A 26,499-nucleotide genomic window follows, 5' to 3' on the forward strand; every position below is an offset into this window, starting at 1 on the left:
GTTTGGTTTGGACTGAATCTTTACAGGAGACTTTGGTAGGTACCACGATTTTATTCTGTTTTACTCTAATATGAAATACAAGTATATAAGCAGCTGTCCTTCTCCCTCAGACAAAACAATGGGCAGGACTCAGAAAAGGCTCAACCTGCAAACTCTCCAATTATCACATTACTGCCTTCAAAGTCCAATGCTCATTTCCAGAACATACTTTCAAAGGCAATATCATTTTTAGAATTAAGAAAATATATTTATTTTAATAAGACAATGCTAATTAAATCTTTGCATGCTAGTTAAGTAGGATGTCAATTTTGCAGTTTAATGGTAACCTCTTGAAAGAATTCTCCTTTGGAAGCACTATGTTTAGAAGTACATATACCTCTCTATACTGAGAGGTTGAATGACAACCAGAATATTTCCATTTCTAATTGTCTTAGAAATGTTCCAAATGAATTAAATCCTTTGCCAAACAAAGAAACAAAAAATGAAGCAAAGGATGGGCATTTACCAACATACTTACCTATTGATCTCGGTTACTCTGGGTGCAGAGATGTAAATAAGAAGCAAAGGGAATTAAATTGTTAGCCCAAGAAAGATAGGAAGCATATTTTCTAAAAAAATAAATTATTTTCTAACCTTGTAGACACTTCTCATTTTTACACCTAATGTTTGTTGTGGGTTCGTGTTGACTGAGTAGTAGTCATTATCAGTCCATACTTACTAACAGCAGTTCGCTGTTATATGCCACAGGCACTGCACTAAGCACTTTACATAAGTTATTTCATTTAGTGTTCACAACCCTATGAGGTAGGAAACATTAATTTATCTATTTTTATGGATGATGAAATGGAGACTCAGAAAAATGAAACAAGCTGGCAAAGATCAAGGAGCCAGCAGAGTGATGGAGGATCTGTGTGAATCCAGACACCTGAGGCCAGAGCCCAAACCATGCTCTTCTACTGTCCCAGGCTGTCTGGGCAGAGCAAGTCCTTGGCAATGTTTTATCTGCCAGGGCTAAAGTGAGCTTCACAGTAGCTCAGAAAAGCTACAGAGCTTTTCTGTCTTGTTCATGATGACACTGGCCTGGCATCTACATAGTGGGCACTTACTAAATAAAGAAAATATCTGAATCAATTAAAACGTGCTTTCCAAGTGCCCAGATATGACAATGATATTAAGCCAGCAATTTTCACAGTCCTACTGGGTCTCTTCTAATTTGGGCTGATACAAATCCTATGCTTTTATTTTCTTTTATTTTTTTGGCTGTGCTGGGTCTTCGCTGCTGTGTGCAGCCTTTCTCTAGTTGTGGCAAGTGGGGCTCTTCTCCATTGCAGTGCTCGAGCTTCTCATTGTGGTGGTTTCTCTTGCTGTGGAAGGAGCATGGGCTCTCGGTGCCTGGGCTCAGTAGTTGTGATGAATGGGCATGTGGGATCTTCCTGGACCAGGGATAGAACCCATGTTCCCTGCATTGTCAGGAGGATTCTTATCCACTAGACCACCAGGGCAGCCCAACCTTGTGCTTTTAAAAGTCATACTTTTATTTAAATTAAAAAAGAAGAATAAAAAGCTTTCAATTTAGCATATAAACTTCCCCCCATCCATCCTAATGCCTGTCATTTAGGAAAATCCTGCTCTCTGATTGATCTTTTTTCCAGACTGATGAAATCCGGATTTAGTCTAAATGCAAAAGAGGTCTAATAAACTGATACTTAATTTAATTAGATTAATTTCATTACACAAAGGCTCATTGGGTGTTGACTATGTCACAGGGCCAGAAAGACCAGACCCTGGGCTTAAATAATTTATAATCCTTTCGAGGAGAAGAAGACAAAATATACAAATGACTCTGTAAGATAAGATACATGTCAGAAGGAAGGAAGGAATGAAGAGATATATAGATCCTTGAGAAGGAGAGCTGAGAGTTGCCAGCCTGTGACAGCTCCATCAGCAACATCCAGTCCAAACCTCTGATGACAGAAGTGTTCTGTGTTGGCTCTTCCCAACAGGGTAGTGACTGAGTACTTGAAATGTAGCTGGTGTGACTGAGGAATGGAATTTAAAACTTTTATTTAAACTTATTTCAGTTGCACTTAAATAGCCAGATGTGGCCAGCAGCTACTATATTGGGCAGCAGAGCCCTAGATTTATAGACTTAGTTGTTTATTACCCAGGGTTCTCTTTAAGAATGCAGATTCTCATGCCTTAAGAAATGTTGATGAAGTTGGTCTGGGATAGGGTTTGGGTATATAAAGCTCCACAGGGTGCTCTAAAGCACACCAAGTTTAAAAATTCCAGCCTCAGGCTATCCTGGGCTCTGCCCTGTCAGCAAGCACAAGCTCAGAGTGTCTGGCAGGCATGTCAGCCAGATGACATCTTTACATGGTAACCGTAAAGATGTCACTTGGCTTGGCTTTGCTCTAAGTCACTCTGTTTCCTTCCTTTACCAACTCATCCAAGTGTTTTGGAGGTGACCCAAGCTCCAAGCTAATATTTCACTGAAGTCCAAAGTTGTGTTTTATTCCTCTTGGTAGCTGCTGTGCCTAAAACAGTGCCTATGAGTCTTCTATAAATGTTGACTGAAATAACCAAGATATATCACAAAATACATTTTCAACAATCTTCCACTTAAGGAGACCGCCACCCCAGAGACCAAAGTCCACTTGAAACAGATGTACGTATGGATGACGGACTGCAAAAAGCAAACACAAAAAAGCCAATGCACTCTTTAAAAGATTCATAATTTGACCACAGAAAGAAAGTTATGAAAAAAGAATTTTTTTGTCCAGAATCTCAGGATAAGGCAAGTAAGACTCCTGCCTTCAAATTAGGTATCAGAGTGCACCATTGTTCTCCTTACCATCTTTGAAAATAGCAGTTATCTGAGACCATTCTGTATAGAAAATAATAGAAAATAACCTAAACAAAAAATGTCTTTAACCCTGTAACAAATGCCATCATTCTTTGTCTATTTCTTTACAAGGCTGAGTGTAGGAAACTTTCAGAAATTAAGAATTGCTGATGGTGTTTGCTGCACAGTGCCTAGTAGAGTGCTCAGCACTGAGGGGGCACTCAACATTGGTTCTTGAATGAATAAGCTTTTGGGTGCTATTGTGCCTTAACTATTTTGTTTTTTAGGCACTTTATTTGGCCCTCATCAAAAACATTTGTCATTTCTGGATCACACCATTGGGTCAGATAATAGAAGATATGAAATAAATTTAAGTTTAAAAACCAGCAGAGCAAATTCATATTATGGTAGAAAAGGTGGAAATTGTTTTTGAGAACTCAGGAAATTATATTTCCCACCTAAAAGAAAGGGGAGGGAAAACACGTCAACTGATAAGGCAACTCTTTAGAAGATAAGAGTAAACTTAGGCTTTGGAGCCAACAGACTGAATGAAAATCTGGTTCTACATACAGGAGCAGTGTGAGCATCCTTTCTTCATGGGTTTGTTAAAAGGCTCAAATGAACTGTCCTCCCTCAAAAAGGTATGTGTAAATCCTAATCCCAGGACCTCAGAAAGTGATCTGTTTTGGAAATAGGGTTGTTGCAGATGTTAATTAGTTAAGATGGGGTCATACTGGTGCAGGGTGGGCCCCTAATCCAATGTAACTGGTGTCCTTATAAGAGAGGAGATGATGTGAACACAGGGACACGCATGAAAAATATTGTTGTTGTTTAGTCACTCAGTTGTGTCTGACTCTTTGCAACCCCATGGACTGCAGTACACCAGGCTCCCCGTCCTTCACCATCTCCCAGAGTTTGCTTAAATTCATGACTATTGAGTCGATGATGCTTTCTAACCATCTCATCCTCTGCTGCCCCCTTCTCCCTTTGCCTTCAATCTTTCCTAGCATCAAGGTTTTTTTCCAATGAGTCAGCTCTTTGCATCAGGTGGCCAAAGTATTAGTGTAAGCATCAGTCCTTCCAGTGAATATTCAGGGTTGATTTCCTTTAGGATTGACCGGTTTAATCTCTTTACAGTCCAAGGGACTCTCCAGAGGCTTCTCCAGTACCACAATTTGAAAGCATCAATTCTTTGGCACTCAGCTTTCTTTATGGTTCAACTCAAATCCATACACGACTACTAGAAAAACCATAGCTTTGACTATAGAGACCTTTGTCAGCAAAGTGATGTCTCTGCTTTTTGTCATAGCTTAACTTCCAAAGAGCAAGTGTCTTTTAATTTCGTGGATGCAGTCACCATCTGCAGTGATTTTGTAGCCCAAGAAAATAAAATCTATCACTGCTTCCACTTTTTCCCCTTCTATTTGTCATGACCATGATCTTAGTCTTTTTAATGTTGAGTTTTAAGCCAGATTTTTCACTCTCCTTTCACCTTCATCAAGAGGCTCTTTAGTTCCTCTTTACTATCTGCCATTAGAGTGGTATCATCTGCTTATCTGAGATTGTTGATATTTCTCTTAGCAATATTGATTCCAACTTGTGCTTCATGCAGCCCAGCATTTCTTATGATGTACTCTGCATATAAGTTAAATAAGCAAGGTGACAGTACAGGGAGAATGCCTTTTGTCAATGAAGGCAGGGATTTGGGTCACACCGCTGCAAGGCAAGGAACACCTGTTTGCCAGCAAACCCCCAGATGCTAGGAAGGGGCCAAGGAAGGGTTCCTTTGCAGGTTTCAGAGGGAGCATGGCACTGCTGACATCCTGGATACCTCAATTTCAGACTACCGACTCCCCAAACTGAAACAGTAGACTTCTGGTGTTTAAGCCACCCAAACCTTGATATTTTATTATGACAGTCTTGAAAATAATACAGTATTTTTGCCTGGGAAATGCCATGAACAGAGGAGCCTGGTGGGCTACAGTCCATTGGGTCACAAAAGGGTTGGACCCGACTTAGTGACTAAACAATAAATATGTGTATTAGCTATTTTCCTAATTATTTTTCCATGAGTCATTGTTTTATTTGAGGTGCTGACTCTCTTTACCCTCCTTCTCCCCACTGTATACCTATGACACAGAAACTAATTATGAAAAAAGGTGGTTTTCTGCCATTGCCTGTACATCTTATGGATAGGGAAGTACTCATTCTTCAACGCTCTGGTAAACTTGATGATCTTTACAGCTTTGTCTCTAGGACTTAGCAAGCAAGACTAATGGTTATTCATGAACTCTCAGCTCTATTCCAAAATAATTTTCCTCCCAGTGTTTTGAAAGTCATAAAGCAGATACAGTTTGAAGAATTCTTGAACCTATCGTCTTTCTAATCCCTTTTAAACCTGAGATTCTAAGACAGCAAAGGAAGCTGGACCAGGATTTTTTTTTTTTTCCTGTTTACATCACTTGCAGGATCAAGAAAGTTTTTTTCTTTTTTTCCTTTCTTTGTAAGAAATGAGCTATTTGCATAACTGGAATCATAAAGTAGCAATTTAACATTATTGAATTGAGAAACCGACAGAAGGCTAAACAGAACAAAACATGAACCAACAACTGGGCTATTTTTATTGCTCCTTTTTAGTATCAGCAAGTGCAGTGACATAAAAACTACCATGAAATCAATTAATTTTAGTCTTTTTACAAGTTATTTTAATTCTCCTCCCATAATATGTCTATACAAAATAATTGCTTTGTAATTACCGACATAATTAAATGTTAAATAAATGCAAAATTCTTAGTTTGGCAGCCTTTATATGTCCAGAAGGCTGTTTCATTACTTCTTTTTAAGAACTTCACAGTATATTGCTTAATATTTTCACTGCACACATAGATTTCACCATGCCATGTTAATAAATGTTGCATAAGGAGCCACCTGCTATAATGGCTCTTGATTATACTTTCAAAACTACAGATAGACCAATGAAAAAAATAGACTCATCATGGTTGGTTTTGAAAGTGGCAGTATGTCGGCTGCTAATACCAACACTGTAGACTGCTGGATGCCAACCAAGTCAAGCAACTCCATTAGACTGTATCAGGTTTTCTTTTGCTCCCAGCCTGAATGAGAGTTTAGTCTATAATAACTTCTCATCAAAAAAATGGCAAACATTTTCACATCCACATCAGAATATTTTTTGCATTTTTATTTGCTCAAAGAGAATTCTGTACCACCTTTTGTTATATTTTTATATCCAGTAGTAATCTTTATTAGCTAACAGACATTTTCACAAAAATTTTATTTAAAAAATGAAAACACCCAGTGTTCTTCTAAGGGGAGCTTGTACTTTTAGATCTCATCTTGAGGTATTTCTCTAAGGAATCTGACTGCTTAGAATTTGCCAACTAGAGGAGTAAGTGCTATTAAACTTTATACTGAGAAAATGTCAAAAACATATCCTTTTCACATTGAAATGTTCCTGTAAAATTTGGAGACTGATATACAGAGGTATACATATCTTCAGTGTAAAAGTTCCTGCTACTCAAGGTTAAAGAGTGCAGTGTTTGGGTGAGTGACAGTATTTGCCCTTCAATTTGATAGACCTTAAGCACACTGTATTTCTACAGACTGCAATATTTTTTAAAGAAGCAAAATAAAGCCATCTGTCCCCTAACTCTTAAAATAAATGTGGTTTCAAGTTCTTTCTCTAAAAAGGGTGCCTATCCATTCAAATGTTCCCTCTGAAGGGTGGGGGTGGCAGTGGCTGTCTACGGAAGAGTGTCAAGATGGCCAAAGACCAGGGATGGGAGCAGGATATACAGCAAGAGGGCAGCACTGTGGAGCATGCTTTACCTACTTTCTCACAGCATGGGATGGAGGCAGATGTGATTATTCTCATTTTGTAAACGAACTTTTAGGGCCCAGCGACTAAGTGACTTGCTAGAATTCCCACAGCTAACTGGTGAAAGAGCTGGTATTACACCCAAGTTTATTAACATTCTTTAAAAAAAAAAAAAAGACATCATTTTTAAAAGTACATTTATTGTGATTTATTTTTAAATATGTATTTATTTATTTTGGCTGAACTGGTTCCTAGCTGTGGCACGCATGATCTTCATTGTGGAATGCGGGCTTAGTAGTCGTAGCATGTGGACTCTTTATTTGTAGCTGCAGACATAAGTTGTAGCTTGTGTGTGGGCTCTAGTTCCCCAACCAGGGATCAAACCCAGGCCCCCTGCATTGGGAGCAAAGAGTCTTACCCACTGGACCACTGGGGAAGTCCCCCAGGTTTGTAACATTCTGAAGTCAGAACCCATTTTGTGAACCCACTTGCCTTGGTGATCTTACTGGACCTCCAAGAAGAAGTGTGAATGCACTGCAGCGAATTGCAGGTACACAGAAGAAAACCAACTTCTAAAGTAAAACCTTGGTTAACCAGAAGATTAAGCTCAGGGAATCTGCAACTTTAAAGCTTTATTAGAGAGCTTTTACTTTCCATCTTTAATACCCACTTTCTTGCCTTAGATAAAGGTAGTTAATTTTTTGTTTTAGACACTTTTTTTTCCTTCAAGGCCCTGATAATGAACTCATATTAGAGAACTATTTTTAAAAAATCTAGACCCCTTGTTATTAACTTCTTTTCTTCAAATTTCCCATTTTCTCCTAAAAGTGGACTCTGGAGGAAAAAATTTCTAGTTAATTAGGATTTCTGGTAATCAGGTTTTTAAATTGTTTTGGTAAATTAAAATCAGGTGAAAGCTACCTCCCTGAATTTGAAATAGCTTCTTATTATAGATTCTCCTTAATGCCAATGTGTTTGCCTATGTTAGTATGCATTTGAAATTAATGGTCCAATACACAAAGTGCTCAGATCGTCAATGACCTGGGGGCCATAAATCCACCAGAACACATTAGTGGGACGGTCCCTTAATTACACAGTTTAGGCTTTACGTAATCAATGGTGCAAAGGAACAGCTGAGAACATAAAAATGCCAGCAGGCATTGTAAATCATAATGCATTCCATAATCTCCTCAATTCATGTGTCTTATTAAATTAAAAGTAAAAAGAATAGTTTTAGTTAAATATCTATAATATATTGCCACATAACCATTAAAATATAAAATAATTCAATGCTATTATAAGATCATCTTTATTACTTTAGGAGTTACTTTTTGAACTTTAGATATAGGGATGATATTTTTAATGAATCAAAATGAAAGTTATCTCTTAGAAAGGTTAACTAAATAAGAAGGTTCTTTTTTAATAAAATACATTTTAGAATAAAATGCAGTACAAGCTTATCTATCTAGGACTAATGAACACCTTAAAAGCTTTCTTAGGGTTTTAAGTTTAAGAGTACACTATTTGTTCAACTGGTTATAACAGTGATGAAATAGATTAATGTTGGTTTATTATTACTTCACATTACATTTAAATGAGGATAATTAAGACATAATTTGAACACAAGACCAGAAAATGAGAATTACTTTCCTGGATAATTAGGCAATTTTAAATATTAAGCTTCGGCAACTTGGGATAAAACATGGACAGGTAGCTTAATTTTGCTTCAGAACTTTTAAGTCTCAAAAATCTAACAAGCACCCATGTTCAGTTCAGTTCAGTTCAGTCACTCAGTTGGGTCCGACTCTTTGTGACCCCATGAATTGCAGCACTCCAGGTCTTCCTGTCCATCACCAACTCCCGGACTTCACTCAAACTCACATCCATCGAGTCGGTGATGCCATCCAGCCATCTCATTCTCTGTCATCCCCTTTTCCTCCTGCCCCCAATCCCTCCCAGCATCAGAGTCTTTTCCAATGAGTCAACTCTTCGCATGAGGTGGCCAAAGTACTGGAGTTTCAGCTTTAGCATCATTCCTTCCAAAGAACACCTAGGACTGATCTTCTTTAGAATGGACTGGTTGGATCTCCTTGCAGTCCAAGGGACTCTCAAGAGTCTTCTCCAACACCACAGTTCAAAAGCACCAATTCTTTGGCGCTCAGCTTTCTTCACAGTCCAACTCTCACTCCATACATGACCACTGGAAAAACCATAGCCTTGACTAGACAGACCTTTGTTGGCAAAGTAATGTCTCTGCTTTTGAATTTACTATCTAGGTTGGTCATAGCTTTCCTTCCAAGGAGTAAGCGTCTTTTAATTTCATGGCTGCAATCACCATCTGCAGTGATTTTGGAGCCCAGAAAAATAGTCTGAAACTGTTCCCACTGTTTCCCCATATATTTGCTATGAAGTGATGGGACCAGATGCCATGATCTTCGTTTTCTGAATGTTGAGCTTTAAGCCAACTTTTTCACTCTCCACTTTCACTTTCATCAAGAGGCTCTTTAGTTCCTCTTCACTTTCTGCCATAAGGGTGGTGTCATCTGCATATCTGAAGTTATTGATATTTCTCCCGGCAATCTTGATTCCAGCTGGTGCTTCCTCCAGCCCAGCGTTTCTCATGATGTACTCTGCATAGAAGTTAAATAAACAGGGTGACAATATACAGCCTTGACGTACTCCTTTTCCTATTTGGAACCAGTCTGTTGTTCCATGTCCAGTTCTAATTGTTGCTTCCTGACCTGCATATAGGTTTCTCAAAAGCCAGGTCAGGTGGTCTGATATTCCCATCTCTTTCAGAATTTTCCACAGTTTATTGTGATCCACACCATCAAAGGCTTTGGCATAGTCAATAAAGCAGAAATAGATGTTTTTCTGGAATTCTCTTGCTTTTTCAATGATCCAGCAGATGTTGGCAATTTGATCTCTTGTTCCTCTGCCTTTTCTAAAACCAGCTTGGACATCTGGAAGTTCACATATTGCTAAAGCCTGGCTTGGAGTACACCACAGAAATTGGCAAACCCTAGGAATCAGGATTATCTTATTGGAGAGATGTTAAACATTTACCAGAACACTACTGGTGTTAAGGCACCAAAGTAGCAGAGTTGGAATAGGTACATGGAATCAGAACTACTTCAGTATGAATGAGATTCAACGTCTGCTAAGATAGCATGGTGACTATAGCCATGAAATTAAAAAGATGCTTGCTCCTTGGAAGAAAAGCTATGACAAACCTAGATGGCATATTAAAAAGCAGAGACATCACTTTGCCAACAAAGGTCCATACAAAGCTATGGTTTTTCCAATAGTCATGTACCGATGTGAGAATTGGACCATAAAGAAGGCTGAGTGCTGAATAATTGATGATTTCAAACTGTGGTGCTGGAGAAGACTCTTGAGAGTCCCTTGGACAGCAAGGAAATCAAACCAGTCAATCCTAAGAGAAATTGACCTTCAATATTCATTGGAAGGACTGATGCTGAAGCTGAAGCTCCAATACTTTAGCCACCTGATACAAAAAGTCAACTCATTGGAAAAGACCCTGATGCTAGGAAAGATTGAGGGCAGGAGGAGAAGGGGGTGACAGAGGATGAGATGATTGGATGGCGTCACTGACTCAATGGACATGAGTTTGAGCAAACTCTGGGAGATAGTGAAAGACAGGGAAGCCTGGAGTGCTGCAGTCCATGGGGTCACTAAAAGTCAGACATGACTTTGCGACTGAACAACAAGATAAGGGTGGAAAAATCAGTACAGAGAAGGAAGGATGGTACCTATCTATGGAGGGCTTTTAATGCTTCATTAAGAAGTATTCTCTCAATTTACTATCCTTGTCAGAGACCTAACAGAAAACAGAAGGTACATTCAAAAGGGAGTGAATTAAAAAAAAAAATCCTAAAAGGGGACCATTTACAAGGCATGGACAAGGTTCAGATAAACTCACAAAAGATGACCAAACAGCCCTGAGCTAGCTACTGCAAGAAGCAGAAGCCAACAAGAAACCAGACACCAAGGGACCCACAGGGACAGTCCATACAGTCTGATTCCCAGGTTACAAAGTGAAGCAAAAAGGGTAGGGTGGATCCAGAGGGGTATAGAGAATATCCAGCACAATCTCAGTATCAGTGAGGACAACTAAATGTCTTTGCAGGGAACTATGGGATTATTTCTATAAATTCAGAAAGACTGATTCTCTGGCTGTGTATGACAGGAGAGGGAACATGATGGATATGGGGAAACCCACCAAGAAGCACTTTGAATAAGCTAAATGAGAGGTAATGAGAACTGGAATTGGGGTCATGGTGATAGGAACAGAGTAGAAAGACCATATGTATGAGGTATCAGAGAGCTATAAGTAGAGAGGTATCTATCAGATATTACATTGACTAGATGTGGAGAAAGGGGAGAAAAGAGTTACAAGTAATATCAAAGTATTGAGCCTGGATGACTTTGAGATCCTGGCTGTGAAACAAGACAGGGCATGCAAGAGCTTATTTTGAAAGTGGGCTGAGTTTCCATTTGTGTGATTAGAAGGTGGAAAGAGAAAAAGGTTGGAGTACTTCTCCCTCTGGTCCCATCGCTGCTGGGCCAGTGTGTAGTGACTATGTTCCTCTGCAGAACACTATGGTATCCTCTCATACAGCCACAGCTCATTTTGGATCCAAATCATTGCCTCCTCTTGACCCTTCCATGATGTTGTGATTCTTTAGGGGTGAAAATATTCAGCAGATATTTGAAAATATAGGACAGGAGTTTGCAAGTGAGGTTATGGTCAGAGAGAAACTTTAATGTTTTTTTCAAAAAGGTCTAGTATAGAAGACTTGAAATCTCAAGAGGCATGGAGAGAAAAGTAGAATAATAACAAAAGGGTTCAGGGAAGCCAGAGATATTCTGCCATAAAGCACAGTACAAATACAAAGGATAATGGCATCTTGCTGAAAAACACGTGACTCTACCTCCATCATCTCCTTTGATAACTGTTTGGTGACAGTGTCTGAATTAAGTTATATGTCAATACAAAGATGGAGCTAAAACAAATTATTACCAGGCAGCACTCTAACTCAGTATTGAAGTGATCTCTGTATTATGAACCATAACAATTGAGATCAGGCAGAAAAATATATCTCTCCACGGAGGACAAATCAATAACTACTAGGTTTTATGGTCATTAGCACCATAATGAAATTACTCACCATCTAAATATCTTAGAGGATCTTGCACATTCAACATCAGTCACCTCTTTCATGTTAACACCGCCAGATGTGGCCAAGTGCAACTTTTATAATGGAGACCATGAACAAGAATGATATTCTACACCTAAAACATTGGCATACCAAGCAAGAGGAGTTATTTAAATGATACTCCTAAACCAGTACTTAAAATTTTATAACTGTGGGCAACACAGTTGATATGTTGTTAGTTAGCCAGTGTTTTAGTCAGAGGTTCATCTACAATAAAGGGACATGTATTACATCTACAGTAAAGGGGGAAAACAGGCAATGGAAAGCAGAAAATAAAAGAGGTATATTAGTTTACTGGGCTTCCCAGGTGGCTCTGTGGTAAAGAATCCACCTGCCAAGTAGGATATGCAGGTTCAATCTCTGGATTGGGAAGATCCCCTAGAGAATGAAATGGCAACCCACTCCAGTGTTCTTGCCTGGGAAATCCCATGGAGAGGAGCCTGGCAGGCTACAGTCCATAGCGTTGCAAAAGAGTTGGATGTGACCGAGCAACTAAAAGACAACACTATGGCCCACTCTCACATGCATTATATCTTTAACCAAGAGGAGAAGTTAAGTAACATGCCTAGGACCACTCAGAAAGGAAGAGAGCCTGTCTTGCCTTGTGCCTTTTTGGCTCTTAGTCTGGGCATGTCAGTCCAAATATGCCAGGCACCGGCATGCCACTCAACTGTCCATTCCTGTAGTTCATCTCTCCAGGAATTCAAGCCTTCTGCTGTCTTCTTCTTTCCATGACTAAACTCAACACATCCCATTCCTTCTGTACATAATGCTAACTCTTCCTTTGCAGAACTTCATAATAGCTTGCCTTGTCAACTCCAGTGTACTTTAGAGGAAGGGATAAAGGAAGGTAAGACTAATTTCCCTCAAAATTTTGTTCTATATTAAGCCTCACTGGTCTTCTCTCTTGTTTCTCAAACCCATCAAGCTTCTTCCAACCTCCAGGTCCTAGCTTACAAAGATCTCCCCTACACCCTTTTGCCTGGGTGATTTTCACTTACCCTTGAAATTTTGGTTGAAATGTCACTTCTTCAGGGAAGTCTTCTCTTAGAAGCCTCCATGGCATGTTCTATTTTGGCCTCTTGAACTTCTCTTTCACTGGACTTGACAGAGCCATACTTTTACATTTCCTTGTGTGATAACTGGATTAATACTTTTTCCCCTATCAGAAGGCGAGCCCCACATGGGAAGGGACCACATTTCATTTGTTCTGCTCACCACTACATCCCCAGATACGATGCATGTGAGAGTGGGCCATAGTGTTGTCATTTAGTTGCTCAGTTGCGTCCAACTCTTTTGTGACCCTATGGATTATAGCCCGCAAGGCTCCTCAGTCCACACACAAAGATCTGCACCGAGACAGAGGTGATGCTGGTAGTGTCTGTCAAGTGACTGAAGTAAAAGACTGTCATGTTCTAAGCGTTACAGCAAGAGCTTGCCCATATATCCTCATAGCAACCCTGTGAGATCACATCATTCCTCTATTCCACAGATGAGAGAACTTGGGGCAGGGGCAGGGAGCAAATAAATTCAGTCTTTTAAACAAGATCACTCAGCTAGTATGGGATACAGTTGAAATTCAAACCTGGACCCATCTCATCTAAGCCCTTTTTTCCGTTGCTATGGAATTTCCACAGATGATCACTTTATTATTTTGTCTTGTTTCTATTCATTCTATCTCCCCAATGAGTCTCAAAGCTTATTTGGGATAGAAATAGCACCTTGCACATTATTTTTCATCCCCCCTCCATCACCCTGCTAATAGCACTTGATATTCTACATGCATTTAATGAATACTTTTTGATTAATAGTACTTTCTTGGCATTAATAACATAAAAGCATCCCCAAATGAGTTCAGCTCTCTATAACACCCTGTCTAAAATAGTAATGTACTAACATGTGTGAGTATAATACAGGTTTAAGAGCTACTAATTTTTACCAAACTTTAGGAAATAATTTTTTAAAAATTATTTGAAAGAAACAGCACGGCAAAATGAAATGGACATATGATATGGAAATCCCTTTCCTCTTTCATTTGCTGAATATTTGTGTGTTTCCAAGTGTACTCTTCTCGGTGCCAGGGACGTAAGACTGAGGAAGTCATAGTCTTTCTCTCAAGGAGCTGTTGGATGGAGGAGGTGGTATCACAGTGATGTAAATATATAATCTTAAGATAATCTATGCTTGAAGAGAGGACAAGGAAATGTGGGAAAAGCAAAGACAATGTAACTAGCTCAGCCTAGAGGGAAACCAGAGTTAAAAGCACCTGGTCCTAACTGGCTGTGAGATACTGGACACATTCTGTGGGTCAGGTTTTTTCCTTATCTTTAAACTGGGGATAACACCTATGTCCCAGAGTTGCTGTGCCCTCCTCTCAGCACACTTAGAAAAAGCTGTTGGCAAGAGTAACCAGAGGTGACTAACTGGGTGGCACTGGCTGTCTGTCCCCAATGGCTAAGAGTAGCAGCATCTCCATTTACCTAATACACCCATCTACCAGTTGGGAAGCTCTGATTAGAAGGATGAGACAGACAATAAAAGTTCTCTGCATGTAATTATTATTTCCAGCCCTCATAGAATTCAAAGAAAATGAGGCACTTAATAGTATTCCAACCCTCTCCTTCATGTGTAAAGTAGAATCTGCTAGCTGAAACAAGGCAGAACAGTTTAAATCATAGCAGCTTTTTCCTATGTCACTCTACCAAGGGTCTCCTTAAGAGTCACCTAATTTGGCTAGACTGGTACTTCCTCTTGCTTTGTGACTGACCTGCTCCCAGGAGGACTTTTGGTTACATTGCATTGGATTTTAATCTGGTCCCAACCAGGAGTTTTGCAGTTTAGTCAAGAAGCAAGAAGGTAAATATTACAAAGACGGTGATTCAAAGAGTCAACAATAATAATGGTAGCAGCATGATTTATTATCTTAACAGTGGATCCTACAGAGTTAGAGTTGAAGCTTTTGGATCTGTTAATTGTAAGAGAGTTTTGAATTCAGCTCCTCTTTGGGGGAATGATAGCTCTGAACTGTACCTTTTCTCTCTGGTTAGAAAATCTGATTCTAGGAATCACAGCTTAGGGGTATTATAATATTTTCAAAGAAAGAAAAGGCAGGATGGATACAAAGCACAATCTAGAAACAAAAAAAGGCTCTAATGTATTCATCTGTTTGCCAGTTCTTTGAAAGTATTGTACATCCACTGATTGAAGATTTCTTGCTTGTCTGGACAAATACAAGCTCTCTTGGGGTCCACCACAAAAGGTGACAATTGTGTGTACAATCAACTTCTCAAACATCTTAGTCTGAATCTTCTTGTCTCTTAAAATACCTCCACTTGACTACAAAAGAGCATCCGGACACTATAGCAGTCAGAATGCCCGGCTTCTATATAATAATACCACTATGACCCACTGCTGCTATTTACTATGTACTTATGTTGATCCAAGAACTGTGCAAAAGGCTTTAGATGCATGATCTCACTGAATGAGTCCAGTGATCCTGTAAGGCAGGCCTATTACTATCCCCATTTTACTGAAGAGGATACTGAGGCTCACTGACTTCACGCCAGGTTACAGAGCCAGGATGCAGTTTTGGAACCATTTCTTCCCAACTCTTAGTCCTGCCTTGGGTTGTACATCCTGTAACACTATGACAGGGACTCACATTGTTTCTGCATCACTTGCACACCAGAAGGATCTCTTAAGGCAAAGCAGTCTTTAGAAGCAAAATCTATGCTATTGAAATTGTGTTTTGTTTTTACCTTGAGGAGCTTGTCTGAGAAGCAGCAAAAATAAACACCTAGCCTTCCATGAAAAAAAAAAAAAAGAAGCAAATCTCATGTAGTTTCTAATATGGATAGCAAACTCAATACTTTTCATAATATTCAGCAATCTACTTATCTCTGCAAATATCAAATAAATTTTTGTCACAACTAATCATTTTACTTCTTTTTTATGTGTACCATAAAGATGTTTTCAACTTTTAGAAACCTTCTAAATTTAAACAGATGAAATAACTCAATATGCCATGTGATGGTAATGGTTAGGAGAATACAGTTTTGAAGTATGCATTTTCATCCACTTAAAATTACTTATCTTAAATACAATTTAGAAACATGCTGTTAATAATTGCAATATAATTTTAACGGATAATTCAATGATGATGTTAAATAAAAACATCATTTTTAAATTTAAAGTAATAAATAAATATATCATTTTATTTTACATAAACCCTTAATAATGGATTTATAGAATTTTTAGAGCCAGATGGGCTATGAAAGCTAGTCTAGTCCAATCCTTTGTTTTTCAGCTGCAATTAAAGAGAAAGAAACACTGCCAAGGACTTTTAAAGCACAGTTTCAAAGTCAGACCCAAGTTCACATCCCTGTCCTGCCATTTACCAGTTCTAAGACTTCATTTGTCATCCAGAGCCAGTTCTTGAAAGTGCCCTGCTTAGAAAGCAGGACTGCTATAAAACTGAGAGTTCAAATAAAGGACTCTCTCCTCTAAAACATATATATTCTATTCATTCATTCGACATATCTATTGAGTACACACTAGTTTGTGGCCTTGGGCAAGTTACTTAATTGCTTTGTCCCTTAGTTTCCTGCGTTGTAAAGCAGGCATCTACATTATAGAGTAATTGCAAGGATTAAATGAATGAATGCAGGTAAGGTATGTGGGATGGTTCTGGGCACAATGGGAAGGCACAAGAATGTTGGACATGTTTCTTCTACTGCTTCTACATTTTATATTAGGTAACATGGCAGGCCCTGGGGATATAACTTGGGAATCCTACATAATATTTTCTTCCTAAAAACTAATGTATCTCACTTGCATGGAGTGAATCTCTGATTCCATTGCTCTATCTTGAGGGTGAAATCATTTGGAAACTTCTTCAGTAGGTTTATTTGGACAGTGTTATCCTTCAATGCATGAAGAGAACACTGTCCCACCAGCATTTGCCCACATCCTTTCTGTTTTTCCTTTAGATGGCTTTGAAGGGACCCAATGTTTCCACCTGGTCTCCCAGGTGAGAAATGATGGGTTTGTGAGTATGTGCAGAAGTTGGCTGGGATTCCAGTGATAGACTATCCCTGTAGGACACAGCAAAGCTAACTGGTCCTTTGAGAATTTAAACCTGACGTGAAGTTCTCTCTGTGAAGAACCATAATTAGCTGGAAGAACAAGAGGAGAAATCCAGTTAATTGCCACTCCAGCATCTCCAGCGGTTCTATCATGGTTGGATAAGTTAATATAAATTCCATTAGTGTCTTGGAAACCCTCAGGTCATGGCTGAAGGCCTACATAACTCTCACTCATGATCTTGGAAATCACAGAATTACAAAGATGGGAAAACCCTGAACAGTCAGGCAGTTCCTCAGTCTTCCTTATCACAAGAAAACATTACACCATTCCAGAGAAGTGAGAAGTAGTTATATATTTAAAACCTTGAGAGAAGGCTCTCCCCAAAACTCATTTTTAATGTGCCAGTCTTTTGGTGGCTCAGACTGTAAAGAATCTGCCTGCAATGCAGGGCACCCGGGTTTGATCCCTGGGTTGGGAAGATCCCCTGAAGAAGGGAATGGCTACCCACTCCAGTATTCTTGCTTGGAGAATTCCATGGAATTCTCCATGCAGCTCTCCTGGTGGGCTCCGGTCCATGGGGTCACAAAGAGTAGACCCAACTGAGCGACTAACACTTTCGTGTTCTTTTTGCTTTTATTAAAAGCAAATACAGAAACTTCTCCGTGTGAAATCTAATATGTCATACCTGTTGTATGTGGGTGTGCAAGTGTATGTATGTATACACTGGTCATTATTCTCAGAAAAGTTAAAATAATCCTGCCAAAGTACAAAAGCAAAAGCAAAGGCAGAAAGCCACACTACTATTGCATCTCTTTTCCTAGGAAGAACAGCCTCAATTCTGTCCACATATTCTGGGTTATGTCATTTTCTTACCCTGGTATCACTCTTCTATGAACCTTTATTCCGAGCTTGTCACGGTATATTTTTAAGCTTTTAAGGTCAGCTTGAAATAAAATATTAGAAAAAGAAATATTAGTCCTTAGGTGTCTGGGAAACCCAGCTTAAGTTTCTCTGCATGATACATTATAATTAAAGCATCCCTTGCTCTCTTTGGTAACCCAAGAGCTAGAATGCTGAGTCACTGTCATATTATTACCTGTTCTGACTTCATGGCCCAGGAAGCAACTTCAATGTGAATGCAAAAGGCACTGGGTCTGAAAGAGGCGGGGAGGCGGGTCTCACCCAGCTCTGTTGTTTCCTTAGATGTGTGACCTTAAACAAACTGAATGCATTATGAAGAAGAGCCTTGCAACCCTACTTCTTTTATAGATAAACCTTAGAGAAATATTAAGTGACTTGTCCAAGGTCACACTGAGTCTTTCCATGGCTCTGGTTCATTAGTTATTTAAAAAAAAAAAAAAAGAGAAGGAATGATAATATCTGGTGTCTCAGAATGCTGCAGGTCAAATGAGATAGATATTTAAGGACTCTGCTGAATTATTCGCTTTGTCAGCCACATCTCCTCTTTAAGCTCTTTAAGCAGCTTGTACAGCCCTATGTTTCTTGTCACTGATACTCATTCTGTTTCCAGCCTCCTCTCCTGATGACTCAAGACACTCTGAATTCTGAGTTCTACAAGGAATTAACAGCTCTGTCCCCAGTGTAGACTTCTTGAAAATTTAAGGCTTGTACCCTCTTTCAACCAACCGTCCGACTCATTCATGTTCAGTGAGGTTAGGTCTAAAATTGTCTCCTGCTGAGTATTGGTATTCCAGGTGATAGCCTGCTCAGGGAATGAATCAGAATGTTTCTTAAAGCATTTGCTGGCAGTCAAAATTTGGATGAAGGCTTCTACTTCTGTACAGATTCTGTAGCTCACACTTTTACCATCACAGAATGCTTTATTGCACTTGCCAGTCTCCTTTCTGTCACCTGTACTAGACTTAAACTCACCAGAGCAGGATTCCTCCACCTCAGGCTGACTGACAGGTGGAACAGATACTGTTCTGCTATGGAGGGCCCGTCTGTTCATTTTAGGATATTTAACATCATCCCTGACTTCTAGCCAGTAGCAGCCCCATCCTCAGTTGTGACAATACCTGACAAAAGCATCTTCAAATGTCCCTTGGAGGTGAAGAGGCAAAGTCACCCGCAGTTGAAAACTTCCATGCTAGATCTAGCCAAGTGTCTTTCATACTGGACATTCAATAAATCCTTGAAGATTACGTGACTGATGGCAACAAAATGCTTATGATGATTTAGTGTACAAGCTGCAGAAAAATCAAGTTAATTTCTATTGGTTTTAGTGCCTGGCACACGTCTGGTGCTCAGTATATATTTACTGGGTGAACAAGTGTTCTATAATCCTAAGCAGCTCCCTGTATCCCAAGTAAAATTCTTTCCCTCAAAAGAATCCAAGTGAGGTGCTGGGAAATTGTCCTGTGGTGGGAGGGGTGGGGGGAATTTTAAAGAACAAAACAATCTCTTAAACTGTGGGATTAGGAACCAAGAAGATCACCTTCCTGTGTCCCCCAGACCTTAAGCTCTCTGTTTCATCATGACATACACGACAGAAATCACATTCTTTGCAGTGGAAATACTAGAAACATGTACTAGTGTGCTTGGATCCTTTAAAACACAACTTGGCTAGGGACGCTAAGCACCAGGAGGGATGCAGGACATCCAGAAGGTCACACATTCAGTTATTAGTGTCAGAGCTGGGAAATGAGCCTGCGCCTTCCTGACTGCCTGTCCAGTACTTGATTACAGTGATTATTATGGATGCAAATTAAGACTTATTACTATTGTAAAATAGCAATGCAGGTTAATGATATTCTTTATTGCCATGCTAACATTTTTTCTAGAGGGGAAAATTATAGGCATGAAACCAATTAAGCAAGCTTTCTTTCTTTGTAAAGCTTTCTTAGTTTTCCTAAATGAAGATTCTCTTTGTGCTTCCTACTTAATACTGAACGTTGACTTTTTTTTTTTTTTGTCTCCTGGGCCTTCCTGAGATGGATGCTAATACTCATGCTGTCCATTTTTCCCTATATGAATCAAAAATGACTATGCTAATACATTATCTCAAAGGGCAGTCATAAATAGGAGTAGCAAATATTTTGAAACGAATACTTAACAGACATCCTTCAGTAGAGGTTAAGCATTGTTGGAAATGCCTCCCTTAGAAATCTTTGTTAATCAAAGGCTTGCAGTTGCCTCTTTCTGGATCTCACTGTAGAATGACTGTCCTTCCATGAATGAAATGATGGCTCCAGAAATGGACAACAGATTAATCTATGTATTCCTCAAGCTTTACACAGTTGTCCTTTACCCCCAGGTCTACATAATATTTGCCACAAAAACCCTTCATGTAGAAGAATGTCCTGTCACATGTATATTGTTAGTGTAACTATGGTGACCAAAAAATGCCACCAGTGTGTCTGTTTCACACACAAATGAGGGGGCAGCTGTGGAGTCCACATGTCTGCCAGTGGTATAATAGATGTGAGCGAGGATGGCCTGGGTCAGAAAATTACCAGTCATTTATATTAATCAGAGCTTTCAAATAACATTTCAACCCCTGAGCGATGAAGACTGTAAATGGAAGGCAATAAGCCACTGTAAAAGCAGTTTTCACACCTCAGTTTTTGAAACTAAATGTCATAAATAAAGGCAGCAGTATTTTTGGAGGGTACCTCCAAGTCAAAGTTGATAGACCTCCAGTAATGTATCAGTGCAAGTTTAAGGCTAGTTCCTTTGCATCTCGGGATGATTTTAAGTGTATTAAGTGTAAGGGTCCCATCCAAGTTAAATGTTTATGTTAGCTGTGGTACTGAGGGCACAACTCCCACAAACCTTTTAGCAATCTTACTTATTAGGGTAGTCAATCCTTCCAGCCCTATCCACCTAACCTTCTCAGATACAAATGAGGAAACTGAGGGTTTGTGGCATAAAGAAACTGATCTAAGATCACCTGGCTATGATTAGAAAGCTGAGTTACCAACCAGATAACTGATAAAACTGCTAATAACATTCTACTTTTGTTAGACCTTTTGAAAATATTCAAAAAGTAAACAAATAATAATATATAAGCCTGCATATTGTTTCTTTAAAAAAAAAACTCTGAACATAAAATGGAATAAATTTTATTTATTGAATAAAATGCTTAGCACTTCTGTTGGCATGGCATTGTTTAGTCTCTAAGTCGTGTCTGACTCTTTTGCAACCCATGGACCTACTGGGTTGGACTATAGCCCGCCAGGTTCCTCTGTCCATGGGATTTCCCAGGCAGGGCTTGGCATTTCCTACTCCAGGGGATCTTCTAGACTCAGGAATCAAACCCAGATCTCCTGCATTAGCAGGCGGGTTCTTTACCACTGAGCCACCAGGGAGCCCAAGGGTGTCCATAAAGTCTGAAAATATATACTATATGATTGTATCATATATTATAATTGTAATGCCAGTAAACAATTTATTATGCATTTGTCTGTTTTGAGACTTGGATACTACATCCAGTGATGGATCCATAAAGTAGGCAAATGTGAGTGAAAGAAAGTCAGTTGTGTCCGACTCTTTGTGACCCCATGGACTATACAGTCTGTGGAATTCTCTAGGCGAGATTACTGGAGTGGGTAGCCGTTTCCTTTTTCAAGGCATCTTCCCAAGCCAGGGATCGAACCCAGGTCTCCCGCATTGCGGGCAGGTTCTTTACCAGCTGAGCCACCAGGGAAGCCTAAGAATACTGGAATGGGTAGCTTATCCCTTCTCCAGCAGATCTTCCTGACCCAGGAATCGAACCAGGATCTCCTGCATTGCAGGCAGATTCTTTACCAGCTGAGCTACAAGAGAAGTAAGTAGGCAAATAGTACTATGATAAAACAAGAAAATTTAAAAAGCAAATTTTATTTAAGACTTATAGAACGAATGATTCCCTTGGTCACTAAAGTACTGAATTTTACATATAGGGTTTAACTTTTGTCTCTATTCTGCACTTTGAGCCAAAGCAAGAGAGAATACATGTTTTTCAGACTTTATCTATATAATTATAATTTCATCCTGAATAAAATATTAATCAAAACTCTATTCATGAGTTAAAGATACTTCCATTGTTCCCAGAAACCAAAATATGATTATGATTCTGAAATAGAATTTGCTTTATCTCCAGATTGCCTTAACCCAAAATAGATGTTCAGCATAATGATTTTGAAAAGTTAAATACAATATTTGAGCAACCTTACATTAGTGCTCAAGTGAATCATTCAAAAAACTATTATTTAGTAGCTTAAAAATAAATTATAAGAAAGTATTATGAAAATCTAGTAAAAAATGGCATCCAGGTCCTATAATTTACCACATTTTACTTATGGTTTATGGTTTGTTTATGGTGGCATAAAACGGTCTACCATTCTGATTATTTAAAATCACGCCCAACTGGCTTGGGAAGTAGCAGTATAATTCTGTAAAGGCAGATTTTCTTTAGTACCTCCTGGGTTCATTCCCATGAGTATAACTGCTTTAGAATATGTGATAATTGTTCTAACAGTTCAGGTCAAAAAGCTAGCTTTAACAGGTTCGAACCAGAGAGAAATCAGTGGTTGTGTTTCCCCTGGCTTTTTGGGAATTACAGACACTGTGCGAAACTACCTATGTTACTGTTTAGAACCAGAGTATGCAGTTGGATCTGGTTTAAGATTTTATTTAGCAGAGTGATACTTTCTAATAATAGGTATTTTATTACTTTTATTTACCAAGGAATAAGCCCTAATTTTCCCTTTCATTAGACTTGTGGAACAAAGATCTCACACAGCCAGGATAACAGCCAAAGAAATTCTGACAAAAGGTGAGACTATGGTCATTTTAAAGTTACCACATTTGTTTCAAAAATATCTAGATGATAACTTTACAATAAAATGGCTTATTGCCTAGTTTAGAAAGGCCAACTACATTTTATGGGTACCCTTCAAGTCCATAGTTAAGACAGAATCCCAAGTTTAAGTCACATAAGAGTTTATTATAATGATTTGTAACTTTCTGACAAAAGACAGAAAAATGTAATCTTGGCTATAACCTTTTCTTACTTAAATTTGACTCAGTTCAGTTTTCCCCTTCTGGGAAAGTACAGCGTTATGTGTTTAAAAAAAGTCACTGAACCAGCAAAAATAACTTAAGAAAACAGGTAAAATAGCAAACTAACATCTGTTACCCATTCCCTAAACCCCTCCCACCCTACTGAACTTCAAAACAATATTGTCTCTCTCTCTCTCTTTTTTTAACTTGTATTTTAATGTCCTTTTCAGTGAATATATAGAATACAGGGGCAAATGCTTTTCAGTGAATAGGTTCTTCTTCCCTTCAACAGTGATTGAGGCTGAGAAAAGACGAGGCCACTGGTTGGCTTGTCAGTAGGTATGATCCCTGGGACTCATGTGCAGACCACACTGCCTGCCTTTTGTTCAGCAGTTGATCAGTGCCAGGAGGTGAGCAGTGCAGTGGTCTGCTAGCTACTCTTAGACAACGCAGACATTTCTCTGTTTGGGGGTCCATTGCATGAGTGCCTCCCTATTCACTGTTCTGTCCTGTGGCCCTGAAGGCCCTCGGGTGACTAGGAGTGTGATGGTTTCATCTCCTACACTTCTACAAGTTTGGTGCCTGTTACTGAATTGATTTTGACAGGACTACGAAGATCTTCTAGTGAGATCTTCCTGTCAGCCATCTACAATTCTCTTCAACTATATTGTATATCCCTGAGGATGGAGAGCCTATGCGAGCAGGAGGTGGGATTACTAAAATGAAAAGAGAAGAAACTCTAAATAAAAGTTGAGGGGTCAGTTCAGAAATTACTTCAAACCACCAGAAGTGGAATTAAGTTACCTTCTGCTTCATTTAACACTTTTCCTCACTAGCTCAGAACATCCAGCTTGAATATTGCAAAAAACACACATCCAGGTAAAGATCAAGCACTACTTGGAGCTTCCAGTACAATCACACTCAGAGATTTTGGCTCTTGAATAAAAGTGTCAGCAAGCCTTGGAATTCCCAAAGAGAAAAACTCACTGAGCCTTTATTCCATTTTCTTAAGGTCTATTGTTAACTAAAGACTCCTTGTCTTTTCAAATTCCTTCATGTGAATGGATGAGGCCAGACATCTGCCAGGATTTGCTCACATTTGCATGCAAATCAGAGACTTAGGGACACACATGGCCCCAGAGCCAACAACACCACTTTTTAACTGTAGACTTACACTGATCAAAGTACCTTCCTGAACTTTCCAGTCCTCTAGTGCTGGCTTTCAAAAATAATCGGCATATTCGAGTAGTGTTAATGCTTTTGAGGCCATGGTGGCAGAGCAAATTGCAAAACAAAACAATATACTGTGTTTCCCAAATATCCTACAGGCAAAAAGCTCTCAAGTCAGCAATACCTGTCCCCTCAATGAATTCTATTTTCTTTATTATCTGGGTCTGGGAATGAAGATGCTAATAGTGGTGTGAGATTTAGAGAAGGGTCTATTTTCCTCAACTCTTGGCCTGTGGGATTCGAGAGTTGAATGAATGTCTCAAAACCTTCACACCCCGGTAATTCATTCATTCAGTTCCAGGCGCTATGGCTACAGAGGTGAACTCAGCAGGCAAGGTCCCCATCTCTCTCCCGAAGGCGGTACTACCGCCCAACCTCCCAGTGCCCGTATCCAGGCCGGCTTCCTTACAACCATCCTGGGACGGGTTTTCCCACCAGTCCCGGGTGCGCCGAGCCCCTCCAGCTACTCGATCTTTCCACCCTACCTGGGCCTACCAGGCAGGGGTTCCCCTCGGTGAAGGCAGTCACTGCCGGTCCCTGGGAAGTGCCGAGTCGGCGCCTGCCCACACCCCTCTCCACGCAGCACAAAAGACACCCGCTGGCAAACTTTGCTCATCCACCCCAGCCTAGCCGGGAACCAGCACCGGCTCCATGCCTGGAGCGGACCGAGTTTCCCAGACATTTCTGCATCCCTGGCAAACCTCCTGAGGCTGCCACCCTTTCTGCACTCAAAACGCGACGCAGGGTGAAGTCTTTCCCCACTTAGACCGCTCGACAGCTGAGTTGATTCTCTCGAATGCTTTCACTTCAGTACACTCAAGTGCTTTGTGAATTACGCCCCTTACCCTTTTGCCGAAAAGGCCACCGCCAAGACATCCTCTCTCTCTTCTCTTTCCACAGCTTGCCACCTTCTTTCCCCTTTTCTTAGCCCTCTTTCCAACTCCCCGGGCTCCCTCCGACTCCGGGCTGCATTCCTCAGTTCAGATTCCAGCAGCCCTCCTTCTTCCGGATCCACGGGCATCACCCTCCCCACCTTCGGTCCCGGGAATCTAACGGGTTCGCCTCCTGTCACTGCCTTTTGCTAATTTCTGTTCGGCCTTCCTTCCGAATTACCGTTCTCCCCGAACCCAGTGATTTTTTCCCCCCCCGTAAGGAGGTTACTAGATTCCCGCTCCCCCGGATCCGGTCATTTTCCCCAGCTTCATGAGCCGCGCCCCCTCGTACCTCTTAGGCCCGCGATCTTGTCCCATGGTTCCCCAGACCTTTCTCGGGCCCTCCAAGCCACCAAGTTTGCCTTGACTTCCCTTCGCTGCCGCCTACGTCTCCCGCCACTGCCCGGCTGAGCGAGCGCACTTACCCCGAGGCCCGGCTGGCAGGGGTGTCGAGGTGCGCACGGACCAGGCACCGGAGGCGGCAGCAGGAGGAAGACGAGAAGGAGGAGGACCGGCTGAGCGGCACCTCCCTCCAAACCCACAGGCACTGGCTCCTTAGGGGGCTCGCGGCAGAGCACCAAGAAGCGAAGCGAGGCAGTAGCACGAGCAACAGCTGCTGCGCGGGCCTGGGCTCAATCCGGCTCTCGGGGGCCGGGCAGAGGCAGGCAGGATTGGGATAAAGGATAGAAGCGGGATGCTGACAGCGGGGCAGCGAGTGTCCAGGTCCAAAGGAGAGCGTCTGGGGCGCCTAGGGATGCCACCGCGCGGATGCTGCTGCCCGCGCTGACGCCGGCGGCCCCTCTCCCCGCCCGGAGGGCGCTGCAGGCGCGGGCGCACGGGCCTCTCTTAGCTCGCCGGCTAGCTGCCGGCGCCCTCGGTGCGCCCCGCTTTGTGCTCCCCGCAGCCGGCGTGCACCTGGTGTAAGCAAAAGCGGTCAGCTGATGGGCTGCACTCCCATTGGCTGCTCCACGGTCTCCTCCCCTCCCGCCCGACCCCCTTCCTGGCCTCCTCCTCCGGTCCTCCTGCACCCCCACACCACCCCGACTCAGCCCGGTGCTGGGGCACCATCTGTAGCCGGCCCAACAAAAGCGTAACGCCGTGGGTCTCGGCTGGCTCGGCCTCCCTGAGTCGCGGCCGCGGCCGCTGCAGGGAGCAGCGGGCCACCGCTTTTTGTCTAGGGAACGACAGGCTGCGGCTGGGTTAGGCAGGCAAAGCACATTGCTGTTTCTTAGTAGAAAAGGTACCCAAAAAAAGGGGGGGGGGGAACCTTTCTACCAGGCCACCTAGGCACAATGGAGCCAGATTTCTGCGCAACATAGAACTTGG

At 40.9% G+C, this 26,499-nt stretch overlaps 1 protein-coding gene across 3 annotated transcripts in view; it reads right to left on the reverse strand.

Moving 5' to 3' along the window:
• Positions 1-26,081, reverse strand: part of LRRN1 (leucine rich repeat neuronal 1) — a 43,136-nt gene extending 17,055 nt beyond the window's left edge. Inside the window, exon 1 of one of the 3 annotated variants that reach the window (XM_006074593.3) lies at positions 25,599-26,081. The gene's annotated coding sequence lies outside the window, so the exon portion shown is untranslated. Of the gene's footprint in view, positions 1-25,086; positions 25,108-25,465; positions 25,489-25,598 lie in introns of those variants that run through there. The other 2 variants (XM_006074594.3, XM_006074595.3) reach the window with 2 other exon arrangements.
• Between the last annotated feature and the right edge of the window lie 418 nt (positions 26,082-26,499).

The sequence above is a fragment of the Bubalus bubalis genome, chromosome 21 (genome assembly GCF_019923935.1).
Source record: "Bubalus bubalis isolate 160015118507 breed Murrah chromosome 21, NDDB_SH_1, whole genome shotgun sequence".
Taxonomy (NCBI): Eukaryota; Metazoa; Chordata; class Mammalia; order Artiodactyla; family Bovidae; genus Bubalus; species Bubalus bubalis.